Source organism: Bombina bombina, chromosome 5 (assembly GCF_027579735.1).
Source record: "Bombina bombina isolate aBomBom1 chromosome 5, aBomBom1.pri, whole genome shotgun sequence".
NCBI lineage: Eukaryota > Metazoa > Chordata > Amphibia > Anura > Bombinatoridae > Bombina > Bombina bombina.
Genome location: NC_069503.1, coordinates 798,513,572 through 798,528,872, shown reverse-complemented (window position 1 = coordinate 798,528,872; position 15,301 = coordinate 798,513,572). Strand labels below are relative to the sequence as shown.

The 15,301-nt window shown below is 35.6% G+C and overlaps 1 long non-coding RNA gene across 1 annotated transcript in view; it reads right to left on the bottom strand.

Moving 5' to 3' along the window:
• LOC128659511 (uncharacterized) overlaps positions 1-15,082 on the bottom strand; it is a 210,990-nt gene extending 195,908 nt beyond the window's left edge. Inside the window, exon 1 of the long non-coding RNA XR_008402413.1 lies at positions 14,902-15,082. This is a non-coding gene — a long non-coding RNA (uncharacterized LOC128659511). The remainder of the gene's footprint in view (positions 1-14,901) is intronic.
• Positions 15,083-15,301: the final 219 nt, after the last annotated feature.

Here is a 15,301-nt window from a genome sequence, read left to right as displayed (position 1 = left end):
ATGAGGATACCTATATTTCAAAAAACGACATTGTTACAGACGTGAACATTGGTATTTAGATTCTTCTTGAAAAATAAAGAAACAAGTGTTTTACCATTTCTTCAAAATTTACTTAAGGGGGTCAAAAGTAGGGGGCCTGATTTATGAGGATACCTATATCTCAAAAACCGACTATGTTACAGACATGAAAATTGGTATTTAGATTTTCTTTGAAAAATAAAAAAACAAGTGTTTTACCATTTCCTCAAAATCTACTTAAGGGGGTCAAAAGTGAGGGGCTGATTTACGAGGATACCTATATCTTAAAAACCAAAGATGTTACAGATGTGAAAATTAGTATTTAGCTTGTGCTTTAAAAAGAAAGAAATACATGTTTTACCATTTCCCAAATATCCACCTAAGGGGGTCAAAAGGGGGAGCTGATTTATGAGGGTACCTATATCTCAAAAACCGACAATGTTACAGACGTGAAAATTGGTATTTGAATTCTCCTTGAAAAATAAAGAAACACATGTTTTACCATTTTCCCAAAATTTACTTAAGGGAGTCAAAAGTGGGGGGGCTGACTGATTTATGAGGATACCAATATCTCGAAAACCGACAATGTTACAGACATGGCAATTGGTATTTAGATTCTCCTTGAAAAATAAAGAAACAGGTGTTTTACCATTTCCCCAAAATCCACTTAAGGGGGTCAAAAGGGGGGAGGGGTGATTTGTGAGGATACCTATATCTCAAAAACCAAAGATGTTATAGACATGAAAATTGGTATTTAGATTCTCCTTGAAAAATAAAGAAACACGTGTTTGGGGGTGATTTATGAGGATACCTATATCTCAAAAACCAAAAATGTTACAGATGGGAAAATTGGTATTTAGAGTCTCCTTGAAAAATAAACAAGCACATGTTTTACTATTTACCCAAAATTCACTTAAGGGGGTCAAAAGTGGGGGACTAATTTCTGAGGATACCTATATCTCAAAAATCGACAATGTTACAGACGTGAAAATTGATATTTGAATTCTCCTAGAAAAATAAAGAAACAAGTGTTTTACCATTTCCCCAAAATCCACTTAAGGGGGTCAAAAGTGGGGGGCTGATTTATGAGGATTCCTATATCTCAAAAACCAAAGATGTTACAGACATGAAAATTGGTATTTATATTGTCCTTTAAAAATAAAGAAATACATGTTTTACCATTTCCCAAGTATCCACTTAAGGGGGTCAAAAGTGGGGGGCTGATTTATGAGCATACCTATATCTCAAAAACCAAAGATGTTACAGACATCAAAATTGGTATTTGAATTCTCCTTGAAAAATAAAGCAACACATGTTTAATCAGTTCCCCAAAATTCCCTTAAGGGGGTCAAAAGTGTGGGGGGGCTATTACCTATATCTCAAAAACTGAAAATGTTACAGACGTAAAAATTGGTAATTAGATTATCCTTAAAAAATAAAGAAACAGCTGTTTAACCATTTACCAAAAATCCACTTAAGGGGGGTCAAAAGTGGGGGATTGATTTATGAGGATACCTATATCTCAAAAACCAACAATGTTACAGATGTGAAAATTGGTATTTAGATTTTTCTTGAAAAATAAAGAAACACGTGTTTTACCATTTCCCCAAAATCCACTTAAGGGGGTCAAAAGTGGAGGGCTGATTTGTGAGGATACCTATATCTCAAAAATCAAAGATTTTACAGATGTGAAAATTGGTATTTAGATTCTCCTTGAAAAATAAAGAAATACATGTTTTACCATTTCCCCAAAATCCATTTAAGGGGGGTCAAAAAGGGGTGTGTGATTTATCAGGATACCTATATCTCAAAAACCAAAGATGTTACAGACATGAAAATTGGTATTTAGATTATCCTTGAAAAATAAAGAAACACGTGTTTGGGGGTGATTTATGAGGAAACCTATATCTCAAAAACCAAAAATGTTACAGATGGGAAAATTGGTATTTAGAGTCAACTTGAAAAAAAAAAAACAAGCACATGTTTTACCATTTCCCCAAAATCCACTTAAGGGGGTCAAAAGTGGGGGACTGATTTCTGAGGATACCTATATCTCAAAAACCGACAATGTTACAGACATGAAAATTGGTATTTGAATTCTCCTGGAAAAATAAAGAACAAGTGTTTTACCATTTCCCCAAAATCCACTTAAGGGGGTCAAAAGTGGGGGGCTGATTTATGAGGATTCCTATATCTCAAAAAACAAAAATGTTACAGACATGAAAATTGGTATTTAGATTGTCCTTTAAAAATAAATAAATACATGTTTTACCATTTCCCAAGTATCCACTTAAGGGGGGTCAAAAGGGGGGTCTGATTTATGAGGATACCTATATCTCAAAAATCAAAGATGTTACAGACGTAAAAATTGGTAATTAGATTATCCTTAAAAATAAAGAAACAGCTGTTTTACCATTTACCAAAAATCCACTTAAGGGGGGGTCAAAAGTTGGGGGCTGATTTATGAGGATACCTATATCTCAAAAATCAACAATGTTACAGATGTGAAAATTGGTATTTAGATTTTTCTTGAAAAATAAAGAAACACGTGTTTTACCATTTCCCTAAAATCCAGTTAAGGGGGTAAAAAGTGGAGGGCTGATTTGTGAGCATACCTATATCTCAAAAACCAAAGATTTTACAGACGTGAAAATTGGTATTTTGATTCTCCTTGAAAAATAAAGAAATACGTGTTTTACCATTTCCCCAAAATCCACTTAAGGGGGGTCAAAAGGGGTGTGTGATTTATGATACCTATATCTAAAAAATCAAAGATGTTACAGACATGAAAATTGGTATTTAGATTCTCCTTGAAAATAAAGAAACATGTGTTTGGGGGGTGATTTATGAGGATACCTATATCTCAATAACCAAAAATGTTACAGATGGGAAAATTGGTATTTAGAGTCTCCTAGAGCACATATTTTACCATTTCCCCAAAATCCACTTAAGGGGGTCAAAAGTGGGGGACTGATTTCTGATGATACTTATATCTCAAAAACCAACAATGTTACAGACGTGAAAAATGGTATTTAAATTCTCCTAGAAAAATAAAGAAACAAGTGTTTTTTTTCCATTTTCCCAAAATCAACTTAAGGGGGTCAAAAGTGGGGGCTGATTTATGAGGATTCCTATATCTCAAAAACCAAAGATGTTACAGACATGAAAATTGGTATTTAGATTGTCCTTTAAAAAAAAAGAAATACATGTTTTACCATTTCCCAAGTATCCACTTGAGGGGTCAAAAGAGGGGGCTGATTTATGAGGATACCTATATCTCAAAAACTGATTGGCTGATTCAATCAGCCAATCAGATTTTTCCTACCTTAATTCCAATTGGCTGATAGAATCCTATCAGCCAATCAGAATTCGAGGGATGCCATCTTGGATGACGTCACTTAAAGGAACCTTCATTCGTCGGGAGTTGCCGGAAGAAGAGGATGGATCCGCGTCGGCTGCTTCAAGATGGTCCCACTCTGCGCTGGATGGATGAAGATAGAAGATGTCGTCTGGATGAAGATGTCTACCGGTCCGGATGTCCTCTTCTTGCCGGATAGGATGAAGACTTCGGACCCTCTTCTGAACGGATCGGTGATACCCAGCGTGGTGAAGATAAGGTAGGGAGATCTTCAGGGGCTTAGTGCTAGGTTTTTTAAGGGGGGTTTGGGTTAGATTAGGGGTATGTGGGTGGTGGGTTGTAATGTTGGGCAGCTTTGTATGTTTTTTTTAAATGCAAAAGAGATTATTTCTTTGGGGCATGCCCCGCAAAAGGCCCTTTTAAGGGCTGGTAAGGTAATAGAGCTGTTAACTTTTTATTTTAGAATAGGGTAGGGCATTTTTTTATTTTGGGGGGCTTTGATATTTTTTGTTAGGGGGGTTAGAGTAGGTGTAATTAGTTTAAAATTCTTATAATCTTTTTTTATTTTGTGTAATTTAGTGGGGGGTTTTTTGTAATTTAGTTTAGTTGATTTAATTGTAGATAATTGTAGATAGTTTAGTTAATTAATTTATTGATAGTGTAGTGTTAGGTTTAATTGTAACTTAGGTTAGGATTTATTTTACAGGTAATTTTGTACTTATTTTAACTAGGTAGCTATTAAATAGTTATTAACTATTTAATAGCTATTGTACCGAGTTAAAATAAATACAAAGTTGCCTGTAAAATAAAAATAAATCCTAAAATAGCTCAATATAATTATTCGTTATATTGTAGCTATATTAGGGTTTATTTTACAGGTAAGTATTTAGCTTTAAATAGGATTAATTTATTTAATAAGATTTATTTTATTTAGTTAGATTTAAATTATATTTAACTTAAGGGGGTGTTAGTGTTAGGGCTAGACTTAGCTTTAGGGGTTAATACATTTATTAGAGTAGCGGCGAGGTCCGGTTGGCAGATTAGGGGTTAATAAGTGTAGGTAAGGTAGCGGCGACATTGGGGGGGGCAGATTAGGAGTTAATAAATATTATGTAGGTGTCGGCGATGTTAGGGGCAGCAGATTAGGGGTACATAGGGATAATGTAGGTTGCGGCGGTGTGCGGTCGGCAGATTAGGGGTTAAAAATTTTTATCAGAGGGGCGGCAATGTGGGGGGGGCCTCTGTTTAGGGGTACATAGGTAGTTTATGGGTGTTAGTGTACTTTAGAGCACAGTAGTTAAGAGCTTTATGAACCGGCGTTAACCCATAAAGCTCTTAACTCCTGACTTTTTTCTGCGGCTGGAGTTTTGTTGATAGAGTTCTAACGCTCACTTCAACCAAGACTCTAAATACCAGCGTTAGAAAGATCCCATTGAAAAGATAGGATACGCAATTGATGTAAGGGGATCTGCGGTATGGAAAAGTCGCGGCTGGAAAGTGAGCGTTAGACCCTTTCCTGACTGACTCTAAATACCAGCGGGTGGCCAAAACCAGCGTTAGGAGCCCTTAACGCTGGTTTGGACGGCTAACGCAGAACTCTAAATCTAGGCGATAGGTTGTACACTCTTCCTTGTATATTTTTCTTCTACAGCTTGTTACCGAACTGCTACGAATATTCTATAAAGAGGGGCACTTTTGTCATTGTATATCTTATAACCGAAATGTTATTATATACTCTTAACAACAAAGGGATTACAAGAGATCTCTTTCTAAAGTCTCATATCTAAAGCGGTTTCTTTGTACAAAGTACTGACAGTCTAAGTTAGACTTTAACCTATCCTTGCACAATCAGCTTGGACTATATTTCTGAAGTTATAAAATATCTTCAATCCTTTTCTTTGGTATTCAGCTCATGCAGGAAGTGTATTACAAACACATATAAGACCCAGCTCATGCTGGTTGGCTTTAAGAACAATATAAGACCAACTGTTTGTCTTCCTGTTTGGTGTTTCTTGGTAACTGACTACCAAGTCTAGCATTGTGGTTTAGGGTTCAGCATCATGGAATCCTCTGAAGTGCCTGAATCACTTAACTTGGATAGTGATGGCTGGGAAATACCCAACTGGGTGCAGAATGTGTCTAAGTCCTCTGGTGAGGTGTATTCTGCTAGTTGTTTTTTCTTTAATACCCTGATGCTGAATGGAAACCCCATCTGTATTGTATTACCAGATCTTTCAAGTGCTGTGTTAGGTAACGGACTTCACACCTCTTGGTCAGCGTTATTGGAATGATGTCTGCGAAAATTTGCAGTGTGGCAGTCTAATTGGATAAGTTGTTTCTTTCTCACAGCTCCCATAATCTTCTCTTTTTTAGCTGTAATTCTGACATTTTAAAATGATGTCCCGTGGTGGGGCTGTATCTGGGGGTCTAGACCTGAGCACTCTGTGCGCTCTATATAAAGTGATTGAGATTTCACCGGTGCTTTATAGGAGACCAGAAAACAGTTTCTGTAGGTATTCTTGTATTTGATTGGGAACAACTGTTTCCAGGACTCCCCTGACACAAAGATTTTGACGTCTTCCTCTATTATCAAGGTCTTCCACTTGATGTTGGAGTTTTGTGATTATGGTGCCTTGTTGTTGTAGTTGTGTTGTCAGTGCATCTTGATCACGTATTAGAGTTTCAGATTATTCTTCTAGGGTCATAACCCTTTGACCTAAAGCGGTGATGTCTTGCTTAACCTCAGACAGACCCTCTTTGATAATATGGCCAACTTGGGTTAGAAGAGTGGCAAAATCATCTTTGGTTGGCAGAAAACGCAGATCTGCTTTGGTAATTGGATTGTCATCCTCCTGTATCTGGGCGGACTGCAGTCCAGTGCTTCTATTGAGGCTGGTGAGGAGGGTATATTGGCTTCTGCAACAACAGATTCAAGTGCCTTAAAATAGTTGTCTATTTTTGGACCTGGAGTACTTCCTGCTTTAGTTGCCTTATCAGTTTTTGCTGATCTTTTAGTAGCCATCATTACACAAAGATCAGACCAGGCCAGATATAAAGGCTTCAGAATTATGTGAATGCTGGAAATCTCTTTATACTGATTCCATGGGCTGCACCACCAATTATAAATGTAAAGTGGACATAAGAACTACTGCCTCAGTTGCTGTTGTTATATCTGCTCCATTTCTTTACATATTGGAAAGACATCTGCAGATTATAGTGCAAGAAAAAAGGGTATGTTGTGTAAGCACACAGGCCGTGTTAATGGATGATACACAGCAGTATATACTGATCATTCTCTATGAGCAGCTGCAACATAAATATAAAAGTTCCCATCAATTTTTATACACTCTATTCCTGACTTCAAGCCATGCCAATATGGCTCTTATAAGGCCCCTTAAAGTCATAGGAATTGTTCATGCGAAGCGTTGCAAACATTTGTTTGCATTTAGGGAGAGGCTAGGAAGTGATCCCCATACTGCCATTAAGCAGATAAAAAATAAAGTGTGGCATAGTGCATGTCTCCACCTTGATTAGCGTGTGTTCTGCTAGGTTCTTGTGCTACTAGGGCGATAAGAGATGTGCACCTGTACGGCTGTAATAAGGAAGTTCCATCTCCCTTGTACAAGCTTTCTGCAGTAGATTATGTTAGACAATCCACTGAGTCGGCATGTGCTGTGTATGTAGGCCGTGGCCCTTTTCCTCCTCAGAGGGCACGTTAGCTTCAGGGATTATTATTATTATTCTTTATTTATAAAGTGCCAACAGATTCCACAGCGATGCCCATGGGTAATGGAGAAACAATACGATAAAAGACAACATTTTACAGACAAATACAGGGGGATTGAGGGTCCGTGGGAATTTACAATCTAGATCTACCGTTATGATCGCAAGTAGGTACTTCACATTATAGTGACACCAGATCGTTCAGGCACTGATTTCCTCCCCTGCAAGTGGAAATAAAGGAGCTGTAGCTACAGAGTGCTCTCAGAATGCAGCCATTACCCATGGTGGCCAGCTCCGCCCCCGGGCTTTTTAATTTTTATGGGGGTATTAGATTAGGTTTCATTTTTTTAATTTTGATAATTTGGTTTATTTTTTTCTGTAACTTTAGACTTTTTTATTTTTTGTAATTTTAGATTTATTTAATTTAATTTAATCTTAGGTTGTTGTTTTTTTAAGTAATGTTAGGATTTTTTATTTTAATTTTAACTTAGTATTTTTTAATTTTATGTAATTGGGGTTAATTTAGGGGGTGTTAGGTTAGGGAGCTTAGCGATTAAATTAGTTATTTGCATTGTGGGGGGATTGCTGTTTAGGGGTTAATAGTTTAATTAGGTTTATTGCGTTGGGGATGGCGGTTTAGGGGATAATAGGTTTATTTTATTAGGAGTGATATAGGGGACCGGCAGTTTAGGGGTTAATAGATTTATTTTATAAGTAGCAATGTGGGGGGCCGGAGATTTGGGGGTTAATAGGTTTATTATAGTAGTAGCGATGTGGGGTGCTTGCGATTTAGGGGTTAATAGGTTTATTTGGTTTTGGGTATATGGAGGGCCTTTTAAGGGCTATGCCTATACAAATGCCCCTTTAGTGGCAATGGGTAGCTTAGGTTAGTTTTTTTATTTTGGGGGGTTGCTTGGGTGGGGTTGGGTTGGTTAGGTGGGGGGGTTACATTTAGGGGGTACTTTGTGATATTTTTTAATGTAATAGAGCTGTTTAACTTAGGGCAATTCCCTGTCATTTTTTTTTCATAGAGTTAAGATTTTTTAATTTTGTAATTTTTTTTTTTTTAGTTTTATTTTATTTTATTTTTTTAAAACAGATATGTTAGGTTTATTTATAGTTTAATCTTAGTTTTTTTTATTTCACAGGTAGGTTTTTATTTATTTTAAGGTAGTTATATTGTAACTTTAATTTAGGGTGGTTTAAGGGTTAATAGTTTCATTTAGTGTGTCGTGATATGGGGGGCCGGCGGTTTAGGGGTTAATAACCTTATTTAGTGTCGGCGATGTCAGGGGCAGCGGATTAGGGGTTAATAACTTAATAACTTTATTTAGTGTCTGCGATGTTGGGGGATTAGGGGCATTTAGACTAGGGGTTTATGTTAGGTTGTTAAGTTTTTACATAACCATATCTCCATAGACATCAATGAGGATTGCGTTATAGCGATCGCCATTCTGCAACTACAGGTGTTTTTTCTAACACTTTTTCTTCATTGATGTCTATGGGGGAAAATGTGCATGAGCATGTCAAGTCAGGACTTGGCTTTCGTGCGGTATAGAGCTTAACGCACCCTATCGCACAGCACAAGAAGGTTTTTCTGTAACTTGTAATGGCAGCGCTATGGAAAGTGTGGTAGCGCTAAATTTTTAGCGTTATTTACACACCGGGTAAATAACACAGGGTACGCGTCTGTGTGTACATTTTGTGTTGTGTGGGTTTTTGTGTGTCCAATATTCTGTTCTCCTATTCTTCATATTAACCTCTTAAAAACTAATTTATTGATGCCTAAGAAAGCACAATCCCTAATCTACATTTGTATTTTCTTCTATGGAAGAGATAAATGTATTTGTAATAGAAAATTGGATAATGCAATTCACATGACATAGTATTATCTTGAGAAGAAAATAACTTGAATTTAAATAAAATGCTGCATGCACAGTGCTAACATCCAAGAAATACAATTAGAAGCTTGGTTCAAAGTCAGGTAATCAGAGTAAGAACATTTGCTTCAAAAAGCTCTACATTTTTGATTAAGGTTAATTCAGTGAACACATGTATGAGATGTTTGTTTGTAGAGAATAATGAGAAAATATTACAAGGTAATTGAGAAACTGGAAACAAATATGTTCTGAAAAATAAACAGTCTATCATATGTTAAATTTTACTCCTCTGGGGGCAGAGCTAGCTACCAAAGCGAATGGTCGCATCTAAGAGGAGCTCCAGGTCTTAAGTGAATTTATGGGGTTATTCTAATTAAACTTACAATATATATACCCCAAGATGTAAACTCCTTACTTTTTTAATTAGACTGGGAGATTACAAGAACACTGCACCGGGAGATCAAGAGCTGGGATCGGACCGACCATACAATGAATTGGCTACCAGCTATCTCCTTCTGAGTTGGGGGCTGAGCAGCCACCGCCAACTTTGATGTCACAACTCTTTGCCTAGAGTTTGGGGCTCGGTGTCAGTATTGCTGTGGGATGGCCTGATGTCGGGCATTATGTCTACACCAGTGGCACAGTCAAACCGAGAGGCGCGAACCACCATCTTGGATAATGATCCACTACCTACAAATGCTCACAATAAGAGGAAGGAAGGAATATGACTGGAACATCACTAAGGCTGGGGGCTCCTATGCTGGACATAAAAGGGTTAATTTTAGGATAAGGAGTAGAGAGGGGGGAAGCTGAAAAAGAAGATAGTAGGATAGGAGGAGGAAAGATAAGGAACAAAGGTATGGGCGGTTGGGTAAAAGGGGGCGGCACTTAACAACAGGTAGTATAAATCAGAGTAGCAGGAAGTGAAGCACACTAATATATTTTTCTTGTTTCCCTCCCACCCACCCTGCATTAGGAGCAGTAGGAGAGAGCGAATCGCAATTGGAGAGGTCACACAGAGAAGGAAGAGAGCAAGCAAACACAGATATGGGCAGGATGCTAACCAGTTGGTTGGATCGTAGTAAGACCACCTGTGTTTCCCTTAAGGACAAGGAAGAGCTGCAGCCGAGGTTAAGCGGGTGACGCAAATCGGTCTAAGCTAACCAGAGGCGTTAAGAACACGGCAGCTATAGCAGAGGAAAGATAATAAATGGTGGAGAGCGGGGAAATGAGCCTGGCACGTGGGCGTGGAATTGAGGAGGTGGGAGGATCCCGCTGCGCACTCGGCTTGGAGCCATGATCCGGTGGTCTAGCTGCTGGGCAGATTGTGCAGCAGGTTCTCTCGGCCAATTACTTGGGTCGGGCCACGGGGGGGGGGGGTTTATTGTGGTCACCCCCCGGAATACGTGGGCTCATGTTCAATTGAAATGCTTGGGCATTATGTTGATTTGTGGTGTTGAAATTGCTGGAATTGATTTATGGCTCTATTATCTGATTTTGGCTACAATAGCAAAATCTATATAAATAAAAGTGACCTTTCCATTTTCTATTGGCAAAATTGGTGTTGTGTATTTATTTCAGGTATTCGTGATGGGCAGGCCATGGGGGGCTGGTTTCTTAGGGGTCTGGTTTAGGGAAGTAAAATGGACCCTCTAAGCCTTAAACTCTAACCTCAACCAAAACAATATGCAGACAGCGATCTTTGTTCATATTTTGGAGATATGCATATTACAATGGAGTTATCCTCATAATTTTTAGAGGAAGCACTACATAAGCTTTTTTATGAACACTTTGAGAGCCTCGATAAGTTAGTCACAACTTGTTTTGGGCCTACCACAGCCTCTACAGTTATCAATACAGATCTGACACCTCTTTTACCACCACAATAGCCTGACTTAACTGACTAAAGAGAGAATCTGGATGACACACTAGTTGAGAGTGATTTGTGCGATTATCAAAAGGAGTCAGTTATTCTTCTACTCCCAACAGATAAATTGTTACTGATATGGAGCCGACACACTCTGAGCTGCCTAATACATCCTCTACTACTACTGCTGGGCATTTCTCTACAGACCAACCTCTAACATGGATAATGATCGCTCTCTCTCCACGGGAAATTTCATGAGCCACTACGGATCTCATGATAGAGCCAGTATAGAGTAGAGGCTCAGAACAATAGTCAGAATCATTAAACGTCTAGACATGCTAGATGAGCTGTACTGCTCCTGGAAATAATAGTAGTAAGAGTATGGAGGTTATGTCAAACACCTTTTTGACAGGTACCACGCCCCTTTTTCACACCTTTGACAGGTTGACACGCCCCTTTTTTCCTCCCTTAATCCCGCCCCTTTTTAATATCGATTTGATATAAAATTGATATAAAAAGGTGATTTTGATATAAAATTGATATAAAATTGATATAAAATTGATATAAAAAAGTCATTTTATATTAAATTGATATAAAATTGATATAAAACTGATATAAAATTGATATATAAAAAAAAAGTGATTTTATATTAAATTGCTAAAAAATTGATATAAAAAAGGTGATTTTGATATAACTGAATTGATAAGTATATTTATTAGGATTAAAAGGTTGTAAGAATTGTATTATTGATATTTTGATTTATAAAAAATAAATGTAATTTAATTCTAAAAGTTGTAAATTACACTTTGATATTGTATTCTATTAAAATATTAGGAGTTTTTAAAAAGGGAGATAAAAGTATAATTTTGATAATGTTTTATTAACATTTGTTATAAGATTTCTGTGAATGAAATCATTTAATTCAGCATTGCACATCTTCTCTGTCTTCATGCCAGCACATTGTATGAACAAAATTCTCTGAATGCACAATCTGCTTATATCTCGCAATGTTAAGTCATTGATTAAAATAAATAAACAGGCATCTTTACACATGACGAGTCCCTGCTAAGCATAACACGTTGCATTAAACTTTTACCTACATTTCTGTAGCAAGGGGTTGCTATCAAAAGGATATAAAATGTAAAATGTTTGAACAGACTGCTTATATCTCGCAATGTTAAGTCATTGATTAAAATAAATAAACAGGCATCTTTACACAAGACGAGTCCCTGCTAAGTATAACACGTTGCATTAAACTCATCCATACATTTGCTGTAGCAAGATAATGTCATTAAAATATGTTATAAAATCTAGTTGATTAAAATGGTATTTGCAACACAGCCAAAAACAAAATTCACACAGGTTTACACAAGGTTAACTTATTGATCACAAAATAAACATTCAGAAACATAACTTTACATAACCTTAAAGCGACCTTCAACTATACAAGATTAGCGTGTTATCTGTTTTTTTTAAAAAAAAACTTAAACTCTTACCTAATTTTATGTAGCATGGTAAATAAAATCTTATAAATGTACATTTACTGATATTGTTTTTAATATCAAATTCATATCAGAATCTTCATACAACTTATACATGTTACACATTAACTTTGTGGGTGTGAAACTTAAAATTTGGCCTTCTGGCTCATACAGTTTCAAAGTACAAGTGACTCAAAGTATAATGGAGCAGTTTCATCACGATGTTGCTTATCAACAACAGTATCCAACGGTAAGCTATGTTATTTTTTATTTATATTTATAATTTTTTTTTAAAAAAACAGCTCTTTTATTGAAATATGTATATTAATTATGATTTAACAGTGAAATATTTCCTAACTTTATTAGGCTAGCAACATGCAACAGAGTTTTGAAGAATCTAAACTATTTATATTTTAAAAAAATGTTTCTAAATATTTTCTAGCCTTAATTAAAAAAAAAAAAAAAAAAACTTCTAATTTTTTATTTTAGGCTAACAACATGCAACAGAAGCAAATTCTCAATTATCATTTTAAATTAACTTTATACCCACAAAAACAGTTTACAACAGCAATGTGTTTTCATTGTGACCACTTAATATAGCTAGTGATTTTTAACCTCTCATACTAATAATACATCACTTAATGCACTTGTTGGCTATATCAGATGAGTCTATTTTCATCTTGTTTACTAAGGACAAACTGCATTTGTATATTAGGTATGGTGTATATGAGCATATTTATATTAGCTATGTTGTATATGAGCATATTTATATTTTCCACAGGGATGCCAGTTTTATAGCAATTCAATGCAATCTCTAGGATTTTATTTGTATCTTGTACTATTAACAAAGAACATTTAGTATCTGAAGATGCTGGTGTGACTGTTATTTGCTATAACAATGGGTGAATATATTGTGCAAGGGTAGTGTAGGGCAAGATCCACTTATTTCTTTTCTCTCTCTCTCTTTTTGTGTGTATATATTTTGCTTTTTACCTCCATGCACTATCCCTGGATATTGTTTTGGGACCATGTGCCTTAGCAACTGTCTAACTCACACACATTCATTTGTGAAGGGGAGTGCTATCCTAGTTGCATAATATTTCCTAACATCAGCTCCCAGGGATTGCGAGAAGCCATATTTAAAGTAGTGAAGCTTTTGGTATAGTGAAGGCTCACATATCAGCCCTAAAGCTCTCTAATTAAGGAGAGGATTACCAATTTATTTCCAGAAAACACATTTTGGCTATCTTCTCTCTCAAAACACGTCCACTCCCTTACTTTTTCCCATTCCCCATTCATCAACCACATAAATAGTAGAGTTAAACAGTATGGGGTGTTTTATGAAGCTGGGGATGCAGCTTTGGACCTTAGTGACCCTGCAACATCTAGTTAAGAAGCTGCACATGAACAAAGTTACCAGGCAACGAAAGCTGACCACCCATGCTAGCAACCAGTAAACTCTCTTAATTATAACTAGACTTAACCCCAGCTCTACAGAATTCTGCAATACTATACAAAATATAATAATAATCCTTCTCAGGAGTCACCATTCATGGTTAAAACAATAGATTAGGACTCTGTATGTTAAAAGTGTAGGACATTTTACCTAACGTATAAAGGAAAATATAAACAACTTACTTATTTAGCTAAAATCTGCATAGCCGTTTACCCCAAATTATTTAAGTTATTTAGGATTTGTTATGTTTGTTAAGTTTTCAAAAAGACAGACTTGTTTAAACTTCAGAGTTGCAAACACATTTATTAACAAATTATAAGATTGAGTGCAAATCATACGATTCACATTAGTAGATGTACGTATAGTATTGGTAATGAATATATATATATATATATATATATATATATATATATATATATATATATATATATATATATATATATATATATATACATATAGTTATACACAGAGCAACATACATAAGATTTCCTTCCAATTTTTATTTACATACAGTTACACACAAATTTACAACTGCTACAAATAAAACTAGGGATTTTAAGTATATTAAGTATGTCACTGAAATAAATGTGTGGACATAAATATGTATATAATATACTAAAAATACATAGAGACTTGTATCAACATAAGTACTTACAAATACAGTTAAAACTGTCATAAACTTGCACAATTGGATCATACATTAACTTAAGTACCATCCCATATAAATACTTATATATAAATTATATCTGAACAATACACTTACATACATCATTTTAAATTTACATATCAATCATAAATATAAAGGCACACAAAAACGGAGATTGCAAGGTTAAAAGAGTAGTATGGTCACTAGTATGAACAGCAAAACGTTAATGTATTTGGCAGTCGCAATGTATCCGAAAATCAAATAGCATAATTTTTAAATTGATATCATTACTTGAATAACTAAAACATTTTTGTTTTTTGGTGTAGTTATCTGTACCAAGTTCCATAATTTTTATATTAAAACATTATTTATCATTAAGAAAATATTTTAAAAACATAAAGATCTACTTTAAATTATATAATAATTCTTAACAAACTTTCTTAAACAACATAAAAGTGACGTGTAACATTACCTTGATGATGAAGAATGATGAAATGAAAGCTACATATATTGACAAAGTATTGATTTAGGCTGCTACTTCATGCACATCTAGTTGTTGTTTTTTCTTGTGGCTAATGCAGGGTGTTGGCTATCAAGTGTCCACAACAGACTAATGGGCAGCCCAGCAACATTTTTTTCTTAGATTATAGTTTGGGTGGGGTTTATGTTAGTGGAGCACCCTTTACATTTCAGGTTCAATACATAAAGCAATGACACACTATTATGCATCCAGTACAAAGACAAACAATAAACATGCTTAGAATAAATACAAACCAATGCAAGAAAACTGCTAAAAAGTAGTCATTTCAAACTAAAATGAATAAGCCAGGTATTAAACTTAGATTGTTACCAGTAAAGATATTTAATGCAGT